This window comes from Mirounga leonina, unplaced genomic scaffold (genome assembly GCF_011800145.1).
Source record: "Mirounga leonina isolate KUSES-001 unplaced genomic scaffold, KU_Mleo_1.0 Mir_171, whole genome shotgun sequence".
Taxonomy (NCBI): domain Eukaryota; kingdom Metazoa; phylum Chordata; class Mammalia; order Carnivora; family Phocidae; genus Mirounga; species Mirounga leonina.
This window is the reverse complement of record NW_023270436.1, coordinates 4,210,481-4,231,419: the sequence shown is the minus strand read 5'-3', so window position 1 is coordinate 4,231,419 and position 20,939 is coordinate 4,210,481.

Sequence of the window (20,939 nt, the reverse complement as noted above, 5' to 3'; positions counted from 1 at the left end):
TTAGCACAGACATGTCCGTGCCAAGGGGAGGAAACAATAAAAATAAATGCGGAACTACCCTTCATTTGTTCATTTACTTATTCGTTCATTCATAAAATAGTTCACGAGCACCTGCTTTGCAACAGTCCCTGTCTGGTCCTGGGCTGCATAAGCCGGACACCTTCCTTGCTCCTGTTGTGGTCACCGCTGTCTCTCCCTGCTCTCGATGCAGACTTGAGGGCACCTCCCCCTTCTAATTTTTGTTTAAGATTTTATTTATTTATTTTTGAGAGATAGAGAAAGAGAGAGAGAGAGAGCACGAATGGGGGGAGGGGCAGCGGGAGAAGCAGACTCCCCACTGAGCAGGGAGCCCAATGTGATGCAGAACCCCATGGGGAGCCCGATGCGGAGCCCGATCCCAGGACCCCGGGATCATGACCTGAGCCGAAGGCAGATGCTTCACTGACCGAGCCCTCCAGGCGCCCCCTCACCTTTGCCTTCTCCATCATTTGCCCCACGGAAAGCCTGTTTCGCTCGGTTGACGTGAAGAATTCTGTCTGATCTCAGGCTAAGTGGGATATTGGAATGGGGTGCCCCATCAGTCTAGGTGTGGGTTCTAGAGGAGCCTGTGGATGAAGGGGCTTTCCCCACTCCTTTCAAAAGGAAGACGCTGAGCGGCCGAGCAGGCCCCTCTGCTCGGGGCTCCCCGGGAACAAGGGAGGGCTGGGGCAGGGCTGCAAACTAATATCACCCTCATTTAATATGGAAGATGAAAGCGCTGTTATGAGTCGGAGGTATCTTGGCCCCAGAACAATAACTGTATTGATTGAGTCATATGTGTTTAACTCCGACGGCGAAACATCCCATCTGCGTGAACTAACCGTGACTGCCAATAGCAAACGCTAGCAGGAGGGTGGCCAGTAAACCAGATGTCCCGAATCCCCGAATCTGTGCGCTCTGATTGTCTCGGATTTATGTGTAGATGCTGATGGATCGACTCAGATAGCTCACGGGTACTGGGGGACAGTTCCAAAGCCCCGAGTTAGGACTTCACGTAGGCTGGAAGGTTGGAATGCCAGCCCTTGAATCCGTGTGTGTGCCCGGGGTGTCATTTGGAGGCCATTTGCCGAACATTAAAAGTACAACCAATCCCGTTTCTCTCCACATCCGCGGCAGCAGGCAGAGGAGGAGTCTGAGACCGAGCCACCTTGCTTCTGTAGAAGCACTCGCAATTGGTTGGGAGGGACCCAGCTGGCCTGTGGGTTGCAATTAAACCAGAATTTTACTGAAGAGAGAGATAAAGAGGAAAACACACATAGGTAATTGGCTCAAATAAGGTCTCCTGTTTCCCAAAGTCACAAAGAATGGAAATTGGACCATGTAAATTAGAGAAAACCAGGGAGCAGTTCACACAAACCCCGCCTAGGCACCGCAGAGAGCCTGCTTCACTCAGTGTGGCCGGCCACACCAGCCCCTCCACACACGAGACCCTTCTCCTTCCCTCCACTGTGCCGGTCAGTGGCTGGAGGCTGAGTTTCTCAGCCAATAAAATGTGCTGTTTTTGCAGAGGCTGCTGTTAGGGAGATCAGGGATACTCAAGAGGATATATAGAAACATAATGGATGTCCTCATGGTCCTGTAATGCTCAAACTAAAAGTGAGTCTTGCCGGCTTTCTCTCCGTTGGCCCCCTGGCCCCGTTTTAGGCAAACATTTTCTTTCCATAGGTATTTAACAGATTATTAGTCCTGCTACACTTTAAAGCCAGAGGGGGAAGGCTGAGTCCTCCCTGGTGGAGAGAGCTGGAAGAAGATGAATGCTGTCCCTCCTATTAAAGACGAGGACTGTCTGTCTGCTCCCTGCTACCCCATCATCTCCTGCCAGTGGGATGGTGCAGCGAGGACACCTGCTTCTCCCAGGGGACCCACAGGGTGACCCCCCGACTTCATGCTCCTTTACTCTTCCTCCCTCTTGCACACCCCATCAGCCCCCATTGTGATCGGCAACAGAAGGGCCAGTGTCTCTGGACACGTCTTCACCTGAAAGTATGAGAAATGTGGGAAGTCCTTGTGAAGGCTATGCAAAGGTGACGTGTTTCCAGACGTTCTCTCCACCTTCCCCCTTTGATTCCTTCCCCCTGTCCTGCCCATGACTTTAAATGTAATGGTCGTGGTGACACTGATGTTCACCAGGAACTTCTTCAAGAGCTTTGGATCTGCCTCTCATGTTCACACACCCCCCACCCCCACTCCCACCAAACCCTGAGAAACGGGGCCTGTTCCTATCACCAGCCCACTGCGGCGGGGCAAGAAGGAAAGGACTTTCTAAGTCACCGCAACAATGGGCAACAGGGGCAGGACTCAGAGGAAGCCCTGTCACACGTGGCCAGGCACACTACCACATTACAATTGGGAAGACCACCCGCCATCGTGCTGGGAGCCAGACTGGCTGGGGCAACGCCCGTCTCTACAGCTTCTTGCCCAAATGACCTTGGACAAGCTTCTTAACTCTGTGCCCCTCACTTTATTCACCTATAAAGGAAGAACCCATGACATAAGCTGCGAGGACAGTACCTGTGCATAGGAAGCACCAGATAGATGTTCACGGGTGTTATTGCTATTTTTATTTTCATTACCATATTTATTATTATTATTATTTTCTTCATCATATTTATGACTTGGCCTCTCAGTGTTTCTACCCCCACGTTGTTCAAAGATCACCTTCTCAGGGAAGCATTTCCCAGCTACTTCACTTAAAATTTCAATCCCCACCCACAAAAATCCCTATCCCCCTTCTGGCTTTATTTGTCTCTATTTGTGTTCATACGATGTACGATATATTTTACTGCTCTATGAGATTTTCTGTCTGCTCTCACACGTAAGCTCCGTGGAGACAGGACTGTCTGTCTGCTCCCTGCTACCTCGGTGTGTGCAGACCAGAGCCTCGCGCAGAGGGGGTGCTCAGTAAACAGTTGGCAGACAGATTTAATGCAACACTGGGAACTTGATCTGTGTTGCCCCCGCCATCCTCAAAAGTGTGCCCCTCATCAGGCCTTGGCCTAGAGATACTTGTTCAGCAAGATGGACTTTGGGGGACCCACTTGGGCCTCCAGAAATCCCTCCTTGCTCATGGCCTAAGATCCCAGGATACCATCAGGCATCATTTAGCTACATCCAGCAACCTCCAGGTTGACCATTTTACAACCAGCTATTCATCCTGCTGTCCATTTTATGGAGCTGTTCGAGGAAAATGCCTCCAGCAGCAAGATTTGGATCAGCAAGATTAGAGCTCCGGGATCACAGTTAATTCAAGTGACAACTTAATGACATTTAGTCGGGATGGCATTACGTTGGTTTCCAGGAAGCAAGGTGATGGTGCTAAGACCCTAATGAGATACACAGAATGCGCATGGAAGACTCAAAGGGAGACCTCCCAGATGCAATGAGGCTTGGCATTTGTGGGTCAGATGCACGGAAAGGGCCGCTCGGTATGCACTCTGCATACCGGCTGGGGCCCGGCTGGGGGGTGGGAAGGGCATGCCCCTAGGTGCAGGCAGAGGATGAGGGTGTGAAGGGGTCAGCCCCGTCTTCTGCGGGACCTCCAGGAGTGGGAAGCGGGGAGCCACCCTCAGCTGTCATTTCTAGAGCCCCCAGGCCAGCGGGCTTGGAACCCCCAGCACACTGCCTTCTAGGGGGTGAGGAGCCGCCTCCAAACCACGTGGAGCCCTGTCTGGATGCCAAGCACGATTTTATCAATTTCATTCCGCCGAGGCCTTGGATCGTTAGCTGCTGATCAATCGTTCTCTTTCTCCGGGGCCAAATGACATCCTGCTATTTGTTCTGTCTCTGATTTTTCCTTTCCAAATGGTGCCTCAGTTCCCTCATGTGTAAAATGGTTATAATAATACCTACTTCGCAGGTCATTGAGAAGATTGAATAGACCCCATACTTCAAGGGCTTAGCACAGGGTCTGGGACGTGGTGTATGTTTAAAGAGTCTGCCATTACTACATTCCTAGGGCTGTTCTCCAACTTTCCCACGCTGTCATTCCCTTTAGTCTGCAAACGTTTCTCCGCTGCCTCCTGCTTTGGGCTCCCTGGGTACAAATTAAGCCCGGGAAACTGACGGATGGAATTCCAAGGAGAGAGAATCTGATTGGCCTGGCCGAGGTCAGGTGTTTACTTCTGGACCAATCATCTGTGACTGGGAGATGACGTCACCACGTGAAAAGAGCGGGGCGGCTCCTTTCAGGGAGTAGGAGGGGCTGATTTTCTAAACCACGTGACGGCCAGCGAGGCGTGCTGTCAATCAGGGGCTGCCAGTGAACAGCCCGGCAGGTGATGTACGGCCGTTCGACTAAAGATGGCCTTGGGCTTGACAATTTCCCAAGGGCCGTGCAGCCTTGTGTGGTTTTGTTTCTTTTTGCTTTTATCTGTAATTTGTTTCAAACCATGCCTACTGAGAATAATGCATGCTGAAGACAGAATTAACAGTGCTCATGAGCACAATGTCGATTTAATCTTTCGTCCGATTCTAATTCTGTTTTCCTGTTGAATGCTTATTAGCGAACTCTATGCAATACAGACATCAGCCTCCAAAGTTACATTTTTTTCCCATGTTCTCGACACTGGAGATTTGCGGATTGAGAACAAACACCAGTTTGGCCAGATCCTCCCTGAGATCAATGCCTGCCATTTTGTCCTGGGACTAAGAGACATTTCAACAGTTTATTCAGATACAGTTTTCCCAAGATAACACTCTATTTGGTTCATTTAAGCTTAGGAGAGCAGAAAGAACAGGGAACTGCCAACATTGACCTCAACCTAGACTGGTGTCCACCACAATGGGCTCTCAAGTTTAAGCTCAGGTAAAGCTGGAAAGACCCTGGCCTTTCCTGACCCAGTCACTGGACTGGAGGCCACACTGGGTTCCTTGGTCTGAAGACAGAAAGTGTGGACCTATAGGTATACCCAAGTCCCTCTGCATCACAGAGCAGGTTAGTGGTGAAGCCAGGATTTATACCCAAACTTCCAAACCCATGAACCAACAAGGTCTTAATAATGAGCCTGTCTTGGGGCTGACCACCATCACATAGAGGAAGTTAAAAATGCCACCACTTCTTGTTCCGGCCCAAGTACAAAAGAACAGAGAGTAGAATAGGTGGTTTTCTGGATTGTAAAGGATCCCAGTCTTAAAAAATGACATTAACAGTTACACAGGTGACATTTCACATTTTTTCCCAACCGTTTAAGATATTCCTTTGGTTCCTAAAATGTGGTAAGAGATTAGGACCTGCTGACCTGAAAGAGAACAGTTGGACTAGAAATTGTAACCACAGGGTTGACTTTTTGGGGAAAGGGTCAATTATGAAGATATTACAACCACCTTTCCTGATGCCTATAGGGAACAAACATTCTGAGTTCACACACCCTGCATTCCTGGGAGGAATGTATTTGAGACTCATACATATTTATATCAAGTAACATATTAGAGTAAATGTCAGCTTCTTTTTTCTCCTGTTAACATGCAGAAAAGTAAATGACGCATAAAGAAAAAGAAATGATTTTCTCTACCATGGAAGCCTTTAAATATGCAAACATTTTGATACCTAATAGAGCAGGTCATAAAGTGAGTTTGGTGCATTTTCTTGACAGAGGTTTTACAAGGTTTTATAAGGGTTTTGGTTGATGTACAGCATTCAGTATTTTGTTCTATTGCATCTGGAAACCTGTTTATTGGGTGGCTCATATTGCATAGCATTGACGTCTCCATAAACACGTGATGTGTGTTAGAGTAAAGAGTCAACACCAATATGGTCAACCCATATTAACTAATTGGGATGGTGGGGATTATTATTTTAAAGGTGTCTGGACATTTTAGGGATTGAAGTTTTAATTCAAAATTGAGGATTAGGGTCACCTGGTGGGTCAGTTGATTAAGCATCCGACTCTTGATCTCACCTCAGGTCTTGATCTCAGGGTTGTGAGTTTGAGCCCCGGGTTGGGCTCCACACTAGGGATGGAGCCTACTTATATAAATCAAAACAGACAAAAAATCAAAATTGAGGGCATAGTGCTTTCTAATCTATCTATTTTTCAGGTCTTCTCTATATTAAAATAATTTCTACATCTTGACATATTTTGATGGTATCCCTATGTCTTGAGCTTGATTTTTTTCTTTTGTATATTCTCTTCTCCTTGCATAGCCTCTAATTTCTTCAAGTTGCTTTCTCTTATTTGCTGGTGTCTATCTTTTGGCTGGAAGATTTCCTCGTGTGTGATTCCAGTCCACTCCTGTCCAGGATGAAGGGACAGTGGCACTGAGTACACAATGGAGACTGTCCGGGACAGCCTGGGCTGGAGTGATTTCACTGAAGAATCCTCATATCTATGCCTTTGTGCCTTCCCTCCTTGGCTCGTCAAGTTCCTCACAGGTGGAGCCCATGAGCACCGGCCAGGAAGGCATGGCCTGGCCACCATGACTCTGGATCCCAGCAGGGAGGTGAGCCTGGTCTCATCAGGGTTTGGTGTGCCCCTGCTGGGGTTGAGTGTGATTCTCACCTTCAGGTGTACCCCAGCTTCTTCTGTGTTGGTCTCTGCAGGAAGAAATCACATGTTCTGCCCACATGATGGGGATGGCACATTCCAGTGGCACGAGCTAGAGGGGACCCAAGTTCTGGAGCAGAGCTCTGTCATTGACCCTGCCTTCAGTGCTGCTCCCAAAGGCCCCTGGTGCCTCGGATTCCTGCACCTTTGGGGGCTTCTTTGGAATAAACCGGGTTTGCTGCTCAGCTTTTCCCTGTTGGAGTCTGATTTAGCTTACCTTGCAAAATTTTTTGTTTCTTTGCCTCCTCTCTTTCTCTTTGTCTGCGGTGATTTATGCCTTAAAGGTAAAATCGATTCACAGTGATTGTAGCAGCGATTTGGCAGCGAGTGAAAGGAGCTCTCTCTGTCAACCTTCCACTTTTTTCACGTACTGTTTGCCGATTCTGTAAAAGATTGTCTGAACCAATGAACTTGGCGTCAACAGCATTCTTTGGCAGGGTAAATTCCAAACTTTTCATGTGAATTCATTCACTTCAAAGTCATTTTCAGCAATAATTGTCAATTTTAACTGTTCACGATGTCCCATTCTCAACTTCCAGTGCCTTTCAATCAGGAAAAAAAAAAAGACATAAATATTTAACACCATTTGTTCTTTGCTTAATTTTTTTAAGTTGGTCAGAGTTGAATGCAAGCCAGGGTTTCTAAGAAAAAAGAAAAAAGGAAAGAACAAGCATAAAAACAAAGATTTTATATATATAGATATAGATATAGATATATGTAATTTTTTCCCCTGACTTGCTACATATAAGTTGCCTGTGACCTTCATTCTGGCAAAAATAAAAATTAATGTCAATCAGGAGCATACATAGCCTGGTTCCTGCCATCTCGTGACCGTGAGGCAAAGGACCCCTCGTAACGGGCATTTCCCTCTAAATGATATGGTCATCGAATGGATCTTTTATGCCAAATAATGATAATTCATCTTGAGGTTTAAGCACACTAATGACACATGATGATTAATTATTCAGGGAAAGTTAAGAAACATTTTCATTTTCCTAAACAGAATCAACCTAACAGAAAGAGCCTTGGCCAGCGAACCCATGGATCCTGTCACCTCCACAATTCAAAAGACTCCTGCATCCTGTGACCCCTTTGCTTTTTTCTCTTAGCAACTGTTTTAAGGGCACACCCAGTCCTCACCTCATGGCAGACCACACATCTGCAAGTTATTGGAAAACTGGAGACCTTAGAGGGAAGATTTCCCTCCTCCTCCTCCCCTCCTTCCCTTCCTCCTTTCTACTGCCCCCCCTTCCCTCACTCCTGCTCTCCCTCCCCTCCCCCCCCCTTTGTTTCAGTGTTTGGTTTATGAGAAAGAGAAGGAGAAAGGAGTAAGAAGGGACCATTGCTCTTTAAATATGGCTAATTTACCCTTGTGAATAAGCCAGCCATCCTTAATTTTACATCCACTATCTGCACTTTCTAAAGTTTCCTATTGTTTCACTCATCGACTTTTTCCTTTTTCTAAAGCTATGACCTTACTTTTGTTTTCCCAGAAGTTGCCCTTTATACTTTCTTAAAAACTCAATTTTTATCTCAATTCTACAGTGATTGCTACCTTGTTTCCAAAAAAAAAAGAAAGAAAAGAAAAGAAAAAAAGCAGTTAGGAGACAGACAAACGGCCCTGCTGGGGGTACCTAGCACCAAAAACATTGTCGGTGTGCAAACATCTGGGTATTTGCAAGTATCCTCATCCTGGGATGGTACTTCGGGAGCAGCCATCTGGATGTCTGGCTTATGTTTTTCATTTTTTAGATGGATTTTTAAGACTGCTATAGAGGAACTTTAAGCAGTGAGGCATGAACAGTAAATTCAGTGTTGTTTTTCACGTTGCACAGTGCGCCGCGGATCAACAGCTAAGTGGTGCAATTATATGTAGCTAGCTCGAGCACATACAAATTATTGTCATGAGTTAAAAGTTCTAATTCAGAGAATGTAAGCCTTTGAAATACACCCCTGTTTCTATAATCTTATATTGGCATTTCACCCTTAAATCAAAAATTGGCATGTCGGGTAAAAAAAATTGCGTGATTTGGGTCTCCATCAAACTTTGGTGAGCCTGATTCCATGAGAAAGCTGCCGAGGATGGGTTGGGATGATGGAGAGCGGGGAGTTCAGGGCCAGGAAATGGGGTGAAGTTGGTCACATTCAAGGTTTGCTCATGTTGGTGTACTCTTGCACCTGGGACCACACAGTGATGTAGCAGGCTACAGACAGAAGCCTGGAGTCCCCACAGCTTCATCTTCTCTGGGGCAGAACCTCCCCCCTCCATCAGGGAGTGAGGAAGGATAGCCTCGGTCTACCAGGAAGACAGGATGATGGCAGAGGAAGGTGCCTCCCTGTCTGCGAGGGGAGTGAGCAGCACCGAGCTCGGCTGCAGGCCAGCCGGCAAGCACATGGCCACGGCCTCCTCCCCCAGAGCTTGCAGCCCCGATGTTAGGGACGCAGCAGGCAGAGGGCCAGGTGGAGGCTCAGCTGCACAGGGAAGGTGCCGGAGACGCGTGCTGGGCACCTGCCCGCGGTCACAGCTCATAGTAATCCATGACCTTGGACAACAGGGCTGATCCCAGCCTCACATTTATTGCAGGGCTGGGCCTCTGGTTTTGGTGGCATTTTTAAAGACATGAAATATTGACCACAGTAGCTTTCATAGGTGGCTCAAAAATGGACTGTGGAGTGGTGATATCACTTTTATATGTTTTAAAATTGTATTATTTCCCAGGTCTAAAGAATTAATTGGCCGAAGCATCGCACGGCTTCTAAACAGGAAACGGTGTTAGATGTAGTTATTGAAAAGTGAAAGCATTTTTTCCTGAAACTCTCCAGATCTCAACTCCTGAATAACTTGTGTTTCTTTAAATAAAATATTAGAAGTTAATATTCTGTTTTCTGAAGTGGCATATAAATTTCAGGGACAACTGCTTCCTCATGCAATGCTTGTTCCCTTCTCTGAGGCTTAAATATACATTTACCTTAGACAGTCAAGTACTTGGGAGGTGTTCCCACTTCTCTTTAAGGAGGTGAAGTGTCCCCTCCCGGAGTGGCGTGTTGGGCCCCTCCCCCCGCAGCATGGCACTTGCCACCGTGTCCCTGCCCATCACCCGATGGCCGATGTGTCAGAAGGGAGGGGTGGATGCCAATGCATCCCAACGATACTCAGGACGGCCACAAAAAACAGAGGAACTTATATATTTCCCAGAGCTTCCAGTTAACCTGCTGGTATGCACAAGATAAATGTACAGATTTTACGCTATTTCTTATATTTACATTGCCACCAACCACCACAGAACATGAGCTAATATTTTCTGCTGAATTAAGCAACGTGAATTCTCCCTGCAGCTTTCTGGGACTCCCTCATGCATTTTAGTTACTTCTCTAAACTCTATCCTCCACCCACCATGGGGTATTTTTAATTCTTTTCCCATATCCAATATTCTATCAGCAATTCTGCCTCTCTGGAAAACAGCGCCCAGGAATTAGCAGGACCAAAACCCGTAATTAGAGGAAACAATATATATATATATACTTTCTTTGTACTCCAAACCGTCCCACTTGACAGACAGGAGCACCCGGTCACGTTTTAAGTCAGTGTCAATTATGAATAATGGATTATTTGCAAGGAAACCATACAAAAGTAGATTCTGGACTTCTGTCTAGGTTAGAGTGAGTTAATGACAGATGTGATAGTGATCATTTTTTTTTTTTTTAAGTATCTTCATTTGCCAGGGCTGCTAGTGGTAAATGATTTATTAGCCCAAGTAATGTAAAAGGTAATGAGATAGATTGTTTTTGAAATGTGAGTATCCACTGGATCTGAGAACTCCACGTCCACCCGTGGAATCTCTCCTTTATGAATAACCTCACGCAGTAGTGTGGACCGTGTGTTCCTGCGCTTAAGCCACGGAGCACCACAGACGCCTCGTCCCAGGAGCCCCCGAGGATGACTACAGCCACGGTGAGGACTGTGCTTACACTGGGGGAAAGAAAGTGAGAATAAAATTGGAGGAGAGCACCCAGGAGGCTTCAGCAGGGTTCCTAGTGTTTTATTTTATTATTTTGTAAAGATTTTATTTATTTATTTGAGATAGATAGAGAGAGCATGAGCAGGGGGGAGCAGCAGAGGGAGAGGGAGAAGCAGACTCCCCACTGAGCAGGGAGCCCGATGCGGGACTCGATCCCGGGACCCTGAGGTCATGACCTGAGCTGAAGGCAGAACCTTAACCAACTGAGCCACCCAGGTGTCCCAGGATCCCTAGCGTTTTAACCAAATTCTGCCACGTGAAGCTGGGCGTTGGTTACATTATTCCTTTTCGTCCCTGTGTTCTGTGGGGGTTCTTTCTGGGTGGAGGAAACGGTGGGAAGCAAGCACCCCCGCTTGCCAGAGTGAGGTGTTGTTGCCCTTGTGGGAGCACATCGCGAGGATATGACAGCAGTGAGGCTGAAGGGCTCTGAGTTTTGGGCAGAAGAGGATGTTGCTCTGGAAAGAGTTTTCTGTGAGCTGAAGGCAGTGGGCTTAGCTCCTCTCAGTTCTTCTCAAGTCTACTTAGCAGGGCATGACTCAGGTGAATTTAGGGTGAGGGCTGGAGATGATGGAAATGTTGCTGGATCCTGATCTAGTTTGGGACAAAAGTCAGAAGACAGCCTTGGGGCTCAGATACGTGAGATGATGGAGAGCCCATCTTCTAGAACATGACTACAGAAGAAGCCAGGCAGGCACAAACTCATGGGGATTTTGCAAACACCTCAGGGAGGGCACTGGTCGTCCCAGAGACTGTGGAGGAGAGAATATCTTCTTATTTTCATGGCAAAGGGTGGTATGACCACAGACACCATGTGAGTTGCACATCCGCTAAGATTTTAGTTTATGTAATGACAGGGATCCAATAGACCATAGGTCCCACATGGGTAGGGCAATGTCTGTGTTTCTACTGTCGGATTGCTAGTTTCCAGCACATTCCTTGGATGGAGGCCCCTGGGAAGGGAGTGATGTTGCTAAGTCCAGGATCATCCAGTGGAACTAGAACAACAAAAGGCCGGTCAAGTGGGAGATAGAGCTTGGGGCGGGGTCAGCCACTTGCTGAAAACTGGACCTGACCAAGAGAACAAAACAGGACATACCCCGACTCTGTCTTCCTCCCCTCTCCCGGTCTACCCTCCATCCGTCGGCACCTCCCATGGGCTAAACCAAGTCTTTACTGAGATGTGATTCACATCCCATGAAATTTGCCCTTTTAAAATATACAACTCTGAGAGACAAACCAAGAAACAGACGCTTAACTCTAGAGAACACACTGATGGTCACCAGAGTAGGGGGGATGGGTGATGGGAATTAAGGACTACACTTGTCATGATGAGCACCCGGTGATGTATGGAAGTGTTGAATCACGATATCGTACACCTGAAACTAATAGAATGCTGCATGTTAATGACACTGGAATTAAAATTAAAATCTTAGTAAAAAAATAAAATATACACCTCAATTCAATGGCTATTAGTGTATTCACAGAGTTGGACAACCATCACCAACACCTAATTATAGAACATTTTCATCACTCCAGAAAGACACTGTGTATCTACTAGCTGTCTTTCCCTCCACCCCCCCAAACCCTGGGCAACCACCCATCTACTTTCTGTTTTTTTATGGATTTGACCATTTGGGATGTCTCATAAAGTGGGAATACGAGATATGTTGTCTTTCGTGCCTGGCTCAAAAACGTGGCATGTCTTCACGGTTCATCCGTTTAATGGCTGAGTAATATTCCGTGGCACAAATACATACAACACAGTTTGTTTATCCATTCATCAGTTCATGCACATTTGTTTTGTTTCTAGTCACATACTAAGTTTAAGTTTCTATCTCTCTGCAATCCATCTTAACAGTGTGGTGGGAAATGGAATGTGACAACTATAGCATTTTCAATAAAATATCTGAAAATACATATTGATATCATGCAAATGTTAATGTCGGAGGAAGTTTTAAATGTTTCCCAGGATATATTTTTTTGCATTTCCAAGTAGATCACATTTTACACATGAGAGTAACTTATAAGGGGAGACAAAATAGTTATGGGGGCAAAACTTACCTGAAACATGTCATTTAGCAGAAGCTGATTATCTGAAATCTGGAACCAAAAGGTTAAAAACTTCTGGAAGAAATCGGTAATTTAATCCGTGAAAAATCCTAATTAAAGGAAAATAATAATTCCCCGAGTCTTTGCCTTAATGAATCTTCTGGCTTGAGAACGGAACACCCTACAGAGCCACAGTGATAGAGGGATTACGAACTATTTGAATTATCCCAAATTTGGGTTGGATTCTGTTTATATTGATCTTTTGAATTTCAGTAGTTGGCTGAGAAATTCTTTTTTTTTCCCCATAAGAGCCAAGAGACAAGGCCTAAGTGTTCAAATGTGCCACCTTTTTCCCTGAAAATAAATGGTGTTTTGGGTATTCACAGCGACGTCCATGCTGAATTTTTGGCCCTGTAGCCAGATACCCATTGCCGGGCTAGAAATGTTCGGAGGATTCCATTTACAAAGGACGCACTGATCTAGATCTCCGTTAACTCACCAAGCAAGGTCACTGGTCAACGTTCTACGCGAGCCTCTTCACCTCCTCTACATATTTCCATACATGTGGGATTGTAGCGGAGAGCTCCAGTCACTCCAAATTCTCAAATCCTATGAGAAATCCCAGGGAGCTCATTATCTTTTCAAATTCCCAAAATGCCGATTTTAAGGAATCAATCTCCACAGCTCTCAAAAGAGCTTCGGAGACTTGTTTGCAGCCAACGTGTGACTTTTTTTCATCACTCATCCTGCTGGACACACGGGCAACTCACCACCTGGGAAGACGGCAAGCTTCGCCATTCCAGAAATCGCTTTTGCTCACCCTCTTTAAAAAAGTTGAGCGACTCACCGTTCATAGATAAGAGTGCCATGCCACCAGGACAGTGGAGACCCAGAAGTGCGTGACCCCCTCAGTCACTGTATTTATTCACCAGCCTCCAATCGTTTCCATACACTGTCAACCTGGCGACCACTGAGCCCTATTCTTCAACTCCAAAGCAGGGCAGTTTAGGGAACTCGCTAAGTACCACGCAGCCCAATTATCGAGAAGGATGATGCACAACATAACACAAGGAGCATTCTGAGCCCAGGCCTCCGTGTGATTCTGCCGTCAACTCCACTTTCTTAAATGACCAGACAATGTGGGAGGGACAATGTGTTTTCTACAAATAAGTCCGTGCTCCTCTGTGATTCACGGTACTTTTTATTTTGTGTATGAATGCAAAATTTTATTTGTTTTCCATAGTATTAGTTGTTGCTCCCTCAATTGAGATAAATGACTTTTTTAAAATAAGAGATAATATCTAGAGTAATATAACACTACTTAAACAGGCCTGAAATCATTCTTGTTCATAAAAGTCTTGGTAACTAGGTAACTGAATTGCTCACCTGTCAACCACATGTGATGCAGCCCTATTTATGCCTATTGTCCCAGCTTATTATTTATAGCACCTTTTTCCCACTCCCGGAAACATCCCGGTGGAGGCAATAAATTATTTCACCATCCTAATTATAAGCTTATTTCAGGGCCTTTGCTTTCTTGGTGTTTCCATATATCATTTGATTTAAGATGCTTTTCAGAATCCTGTCGGCTGAGGAGAGGGAGAGGGGGACACCCAGACCCCATGCACACGGCTGTGTGTGGGGGGGGCAGAAGGAAGCGGGGGTGTGATATGCTGGGTTCACCCGTGGGATCAAGTGCCGGCTGCCTCAGGCCCTGGCCAGGCACCAGACTCTGTGCCTGGAAACATGCGACTTATATATAAGGAGCAGTGTTCACCCCCAAGAACTTTCTTTTTAAGAAAATAAGCAGTAGCAACCAAAATGAATAATTTTGTTCTGTAAAGCTTAGGCATGCCATTTGCTCACGACCTGCATGCCACCTGCAAAGTAATGAATACCCTCAGGGAGTCAGTATGGAGAGGCTCCCACCTGCTTTGCCACCTCGAGAAAGTAAGCTCCTGGCTTCACAGCTGGAGCCCACCCCAAAGCAGAAGGCTGCTCCTACCTGCTTTGCACCGGGAGAAGCCCCCTGCTCTCCACCTTGACCAGTCCTCCCAGAGAGCAAGCCCTCCGGAGACCCCAGAAGCAGCTCAGCGTCCCTGAGCTGGCTCTGTCTACTCTGAGGGTCGGGAAGCGCCCCTCTGTGAGCACCAGCACCTAGACGGGTCACGTCAGCCCCACTTCCCCACACGCCTCCGAGGACTCTGGACGGGGGTCCAGTCTTCTGTGCCAGGGCCATAGTGGCTTTTGTAGCTCTTCTTCCTGCACTCCATACGTATTCATTTAAGCTCTGCCTCTCTAGGATGTGGGGGCTGGGGTCACTTTGTCCTTTTCGTTTTTTCTTTTTCCTTCTTCTTCCACTTTGGGGGCTGGATTCATCTATCATCAAATCACGTAATGCTGAACATGGAGTAGGGATCCGCTGAGGTAGGTTGCAAAAGTGGCCATAAATGTTACCTTCCCTTATTCACACTCCTTTGCAAATGACTTTTCCGGGGCTCCCAACAAAGGTGGGGTCTGTTTCTTCACATCCTGTATCCGGACGTGGCCTTGGGGATTTCTCTGGTTGATGATATGTTAGTAAATATCGCTTAAAGAGAGGATTGAGAAGTACTCGTCTTTGAAACTTATCCCCCCTTGCTCTGCAAGTCCTGTGACTGCCGCCCTTGGAAAAGCCTGGGCTAGGCTCTGCAAGATAAGCAACTCGTGGCCTGTGGCCTCCATCCCCTCTGCTGGGAGCAAGCACCTGCTGCCAGAGGCATCGTGCAGCCCCCGGACCCTGGTGACTACCCATGCACGGGAAGCCCATCTCAGTCGAGGACAGACCACATCTCCAACCTCGAGAATCAGGAGTAAATAAATACAGTGGGGCCCCCTTATCCGAGGCTAAGTGCAGCTGGGAAGCGGATGATCCTCCTGACTTATCACCATAAGGTGAATAGCAGCCCGATGCAATGTCACAACACCTACGTCATGCACCTCACTCCATCATCACGAGGGCACTTATCACCCCACGTCATCCCAAGAAGAAGGGGGAGGGCAGTACAATAAGATTTTGGGAGAGAGAGAGACGACGTTCCTATAACTTTTATTACAGTATATTGTTATAATTGTTCTACTGTATTATTATTGTTATTGATCTCTTACTGGGCATAATTTATAAATTCAACTTTATCACAGGTGTGTATGCATAGCTAAAAACAGTATATATAGGATTTGGCACTATTTGGGGAAGGGGGAAGTCTTAGAACGTAAGGATAAGGAGGGATGACTGTAGTTCTCTTTAAAGCTACTTTGGTTGTGGATAGTTTGTTATGCAGGAAAAACCAATTGGCATATCCAATAAATTGCAGAAGGAGTGAATGAGCAATGGTCTCAGAACTTACAACAAACTAGGCTTCTGTGTATGTGTATTTATTTTTATACATATAAATCAATGTGGATATTATACATTTTTATTTCCTCCTGGTAAACATTATGGAAGTTCAATTCTTCCTATTTGTATTAGAGTTCTCTAGAGAAACACACCCCAAACAAGCCCCCCCCAACACACATATTAATTAGGAAGAATTGGCTCTGTGGTTAGGGAGGCTGAGAAGTCCCATGATCTGCATGCAAGCTGGAGACCCAGGAGAACCCTGGTATAATTCAGTCTGAGTCTGAATGCATGAGAACCAGGGAGGCTGATGGTGTGAATCCCAGTCCAAGAGCAGGAGACAGATGTCCGGGCTGAACCAAGCAGGCAGGACGGGGCTGATCCTCCCTTCCTGGGACCTTTTGATCTATTAGTCCCTCAACAGACTGGACCATGCCACCCACATTGGGGAGGGTCATCTGAGTCCGCCCATTCAAATGTTAATCTCATGGGTAACCCCCTTACGGACACACCCAGAATAATGTTGAATTTGGGTCAAGCTGACACATATATTGTTATAACACTCACTTTACCGGTTGGTTTTCTACTGTGATTGCCTTCCTGAAATTACTAGTATAGATAATTTCCCACTGGAACATGAAATATTGCCCGCAGTGTGTTCCAGAATTTAGAGGTGAAGAAACTGAGTCCAAGAAAGGACTGGGGACATGCCCGAGGTCATGGCGCCATCAGCAATAGTCCAGTCTCAGATCCAGAGCCTGGCGCACACTCAGAGACTCCAAGGGTTGAGGAACAGTGTGACCTCCCCGGATTTTATGGGCGGTAAAGGGAGAGCAGCTCCCTATGTGGGGAGAGGTGTTTGCGGCCGAGTAGGTGCTATTTTGGAAGGCCTGAGAGCCCAGCGCGTGCCATGGGGGAGGCTTGAAGAAAAGGGGCGAGTGGTGGTGATGGTGGTGTTGGTGGTGGTAGTGTGTGCGAATTCATGCTCTACCTTGAAACCCGTGGAAGATTCAGGTGCAGAATATTGTGTTGCTCAGAGGAGGGGAAACAGGTCCTTGACCCCCATGGACCACAGGCAAAGCTACTCAGCCCAGTCCTCTGTTTTTGTAACGTCTACAAACATCCACCTGTTGAAAAGGTGTGGATGCACCTGGATCATTGGAAGAGGGAGAACCTGTGAGAAGAGAACACATGCTTACTGAAACACCGGATTCCTTACATTTTTAGTATGATGAGTGGCCTCCAGTCATTAGGTCTGGTAGCCTCTTGCCTCTCCTTCTCTCTGGAAGCCTTACATTTTGTCTCCATGTTTCAGGAGGAAGAATTCTGGTAACTTGTGTCCTGGAAGAAGGAAATCACGCAAGCCTACAATATAAAATCATCATTTGCCCCAATGCACAGATTAATTTAGAAAATTTAAAATATTTATAATACAGTTTACATTTCACATTTTAGATTCTTATAATAAAGACAAAAGAGAAGTCAGACAAAGGAAAGTTAAACTTTATAAATAACCATACGTAATCAGGTTTGCTTAAAACTATCAGAATTTAAAGGCAGGGTGGATGCAAGGAAGGGGTAAATACCATAGACAAAAAGCTCATAATTCAACTAAAAAATTGCAGCCAACTCCTTACCCAAGACCCTTGTCCCCCCACCCCCAAAAGAGAAGGAGAGAGGTTTAAATGTCTACAAGGCAATTTCTTTTTTTGGTGGGGGGAAGGGGTTGCTTTATATTCTCAGTTGTTTAAGATTTCACTGATGTCCCCTAACGCCAGCCCGCCAGCCTCCATGCCCATCTAATCAGCACGAGGCCATCCCAGATCGGTCATTGGTGGGAATCAGAATGCATCCAGCCTTAAAATGGCAATGCACTGTCCAGATTTAAAGATGCTAGGCGTTCCATGGGCTAATGGATTATTGATCCCAACGGAGGAGACATATTTAGAAGGTATAGGTTTGGCTTATGGAAGATTTTAAAGTGGTTTGTAAAGCTGTGTCAGAGAGAAACAGCACCACAAAGAGGTACAAGCTTAATACTGCTTCTATTGGGATGTGGCTGAGCTCAGACACAGAAGGTAAAAACAGGTCTTCGCAGACAGGCAAGCCTTGGGAATGTGTACCCTCCATCAGAGAAAATTGTCTGACTTGTGGCTTTTCCATGTTATATTTGGGTTGAGATCTCATGTTTCTGGATCTTGGATATGTTATTTGAAATTGAATTTACTTAGAAACATAAGTTATTGTTATTGGAAAAAAATATAATGCTAAATATAATGCTCTATATTTATTTTTATATTTGTTTGAGAAAAATTACCAAACATCCTCTGTTTTAGCCTCTTTGCTGGTAGGACATTGGTGACTTTAAATTTTATTTCTTTTTAAAATAACCTGCATGTTCTGATTATTCTAAAATGATTGCATTTCATGTAATTCAGTGTATTCACAAGAAAACCGGAACGATGATTTTAAAAGGCAAACATTATTAGTCTGAAAATGAGACTGTGGGCCAGTCTTCTTGCAGGAACATATTCTCTTACCTGCCTGTTTATTATTGTAATTCAGTCTGATGGAAAAATGATGCTCTTCACTGCTGTGATTATTTCATGTTAATTTATATTCATCCTCGCTCAGACTCATGACTCACAGAGACACATTTTTTTTTTCCTTAAAAGCCCCGAATGCATGAATCATTGCTGAGTGCCTCCATGATTCAGAGCATGTTTGTGGCAGAAATGCATGAATGAGTATGATGGCCATTTACTGATGAACCTAGTCAGAGAGTCAGCCATAAATCTGCCCAGGATGAATTCATAGGGACTTGATTAACATCCACACGGAATGAATTACAGGGCGTGTCACTTTGCGGTGAGCATGCATGATACACAATGTTGTGTTTACAATGTTATTACTGCCACCGCACATATATTTGTACTTCTGTTTTTTAGTATATGGTTGTTAAATTGCCAAATTTATCATTGTGGTTGTTTTACCAGTTTGAAATGAATGCCTGAAACTTTTTTTTTTTTAAAGATTTTATTTATTTATTTGACAGAGAGACACAGAGCGAGAGAGGGAATACAAGCAGGGGGCGTGGGAGAAGGAGAAGCAGGCTTCCTGCAGAGCAGGGAGCCCAATGTGGGGCTCGATCCCAGGACCCCGAGATCATGACCTGAGCCAAAGGCAGAGGCTTAATGACTGAGCCACCCAGGCGCCCTGCCTGAAACTTCTTTAATGACTGAAACAAGACTTGTCAATAAGAGATCAGATTTAAGAAGACACAGAACACTCAAAAGAGGAGACTGAGAAATAAGAATTTTTAAGGTAGAGTGATTTTCTCCTCAACCACTTTGAAGGGTCTCAGATTTCCTAGCTGACCTTGAAAGAATTCTATCTCTGCACTTTGGAATCAAAATTTACCAAATCTATTCCTATCATTCAACTCTTCAAAAACTACCTCTGCTTCTAATGAATCCATGTGCCTTTGGGAGGTCACCGCTCATGGAGACAAAGAGCTCAGTCCTTCTGGTTGGATAAAACGAAGATCAACCTCTGGGGAAAATAGGGTACAGTTTCAAAAAAAAATTAAAAAGTAGTTCTTCCTAACTTCTTTCTCCTTGAGAGCAAGGTCAATTTTGAATGGAATTGATACTTACTTTTTAAAAAGGTGCAATAAAAAATACAACAAAGCCAAAGAAATGGGAGAGATGTTTCTACATCTCCCTCTCTCCCACCAGTGCTGAAAAGTCCTCAGATCGGTTAGCCTGCTGCTGCTGTCACCGCTTCCTGCCTCTTCAGCTGCTGCCCCGTCCTGTCTTTTAGCTGCGGGGACCTGACCTGGTCTGGCCACACCAACCCACCCCAGGGAAATGAATGAAGTCCAGTCTGAGCCCCTGGCACCCACCTGGCGCTCCTTTGTCTGTGATTGGTCTAGACGTGAGCACGTGACCCACCCATGGCCAATGAGACAGAAGGGGGTGTGTCTGGGGAGCTGGGAAACATTTACCTCCTTAATAAATAGAAAACCAGGCATTCTGGCTGGCTGGGTGGGAGGAGCATTGGGCTCTCGATCTCCGGGTGGTGAATTTGAGCCTCAGGTTGGGTGTCGAACTTGCTTAAATAAATAAATAAACTAAAAAAAAAAACCAAAAAAAACAAAAAACAACAAAATCATCCACAAGGTAAAGATTTTTTTTGCTGTCCTCATATTCCTTCCTGCTGTTCTTTTTTTTTTTTTTAAAGATTTTATTTATTTATTTGAGACAGAGAGAATGAGAGAGAGAGAGGACATGAGAGGGGGGAGGGTCAGAGGGAGAAGCAGACTCCCTGCCGAGCAGGGAGCCCGATGCGGGACTTGATCCCAGGACTCCAGGATCATGACCTGAGCCGAAGGCAGTCGCTTAACCAACTGAGCCACCCAGGTGCCCCTTTCCTGCTGTTCTGAAGGACTTGACACTTGGGTCTGCAACAGCCACGTTGTGGTCGTGGAGATGGGGGGGGCGGGGGGTGGCTAGTCCTTGGAAAACAGGTGATGTGCCAGGAATGCAGACTGAGACGGGAGAACTGCGTGCCACCTTCTTCCAGATCAACCTTGAGAGCGCCCACTGCCGTGGGCAGAACAGCGAGGGGGCGCCTGTCCTCATTCCCAGAGCCTGGGACCCTGGCACACCGTGTGCCTGGCGAGCGAGAATAAAGGCAAGACTATCCTGCATGAACAGGGTGGGTCCAGTGTCGCCAAAAAGTCCTTAAATGGGGAGAAGGCAGGCCGGGGAGTCATTGTCACAGTGGTGCAATGTGAGAAAGACTAGACTGGCCATTGCTGGCTTTGGAGACGGAGGAAGGGTCCAAGAGCCAAGGTATCCAGGCAGCCTCTAGAAGCTGGAAAATGCAAAGAATGGGATTTTCCACTAGGTC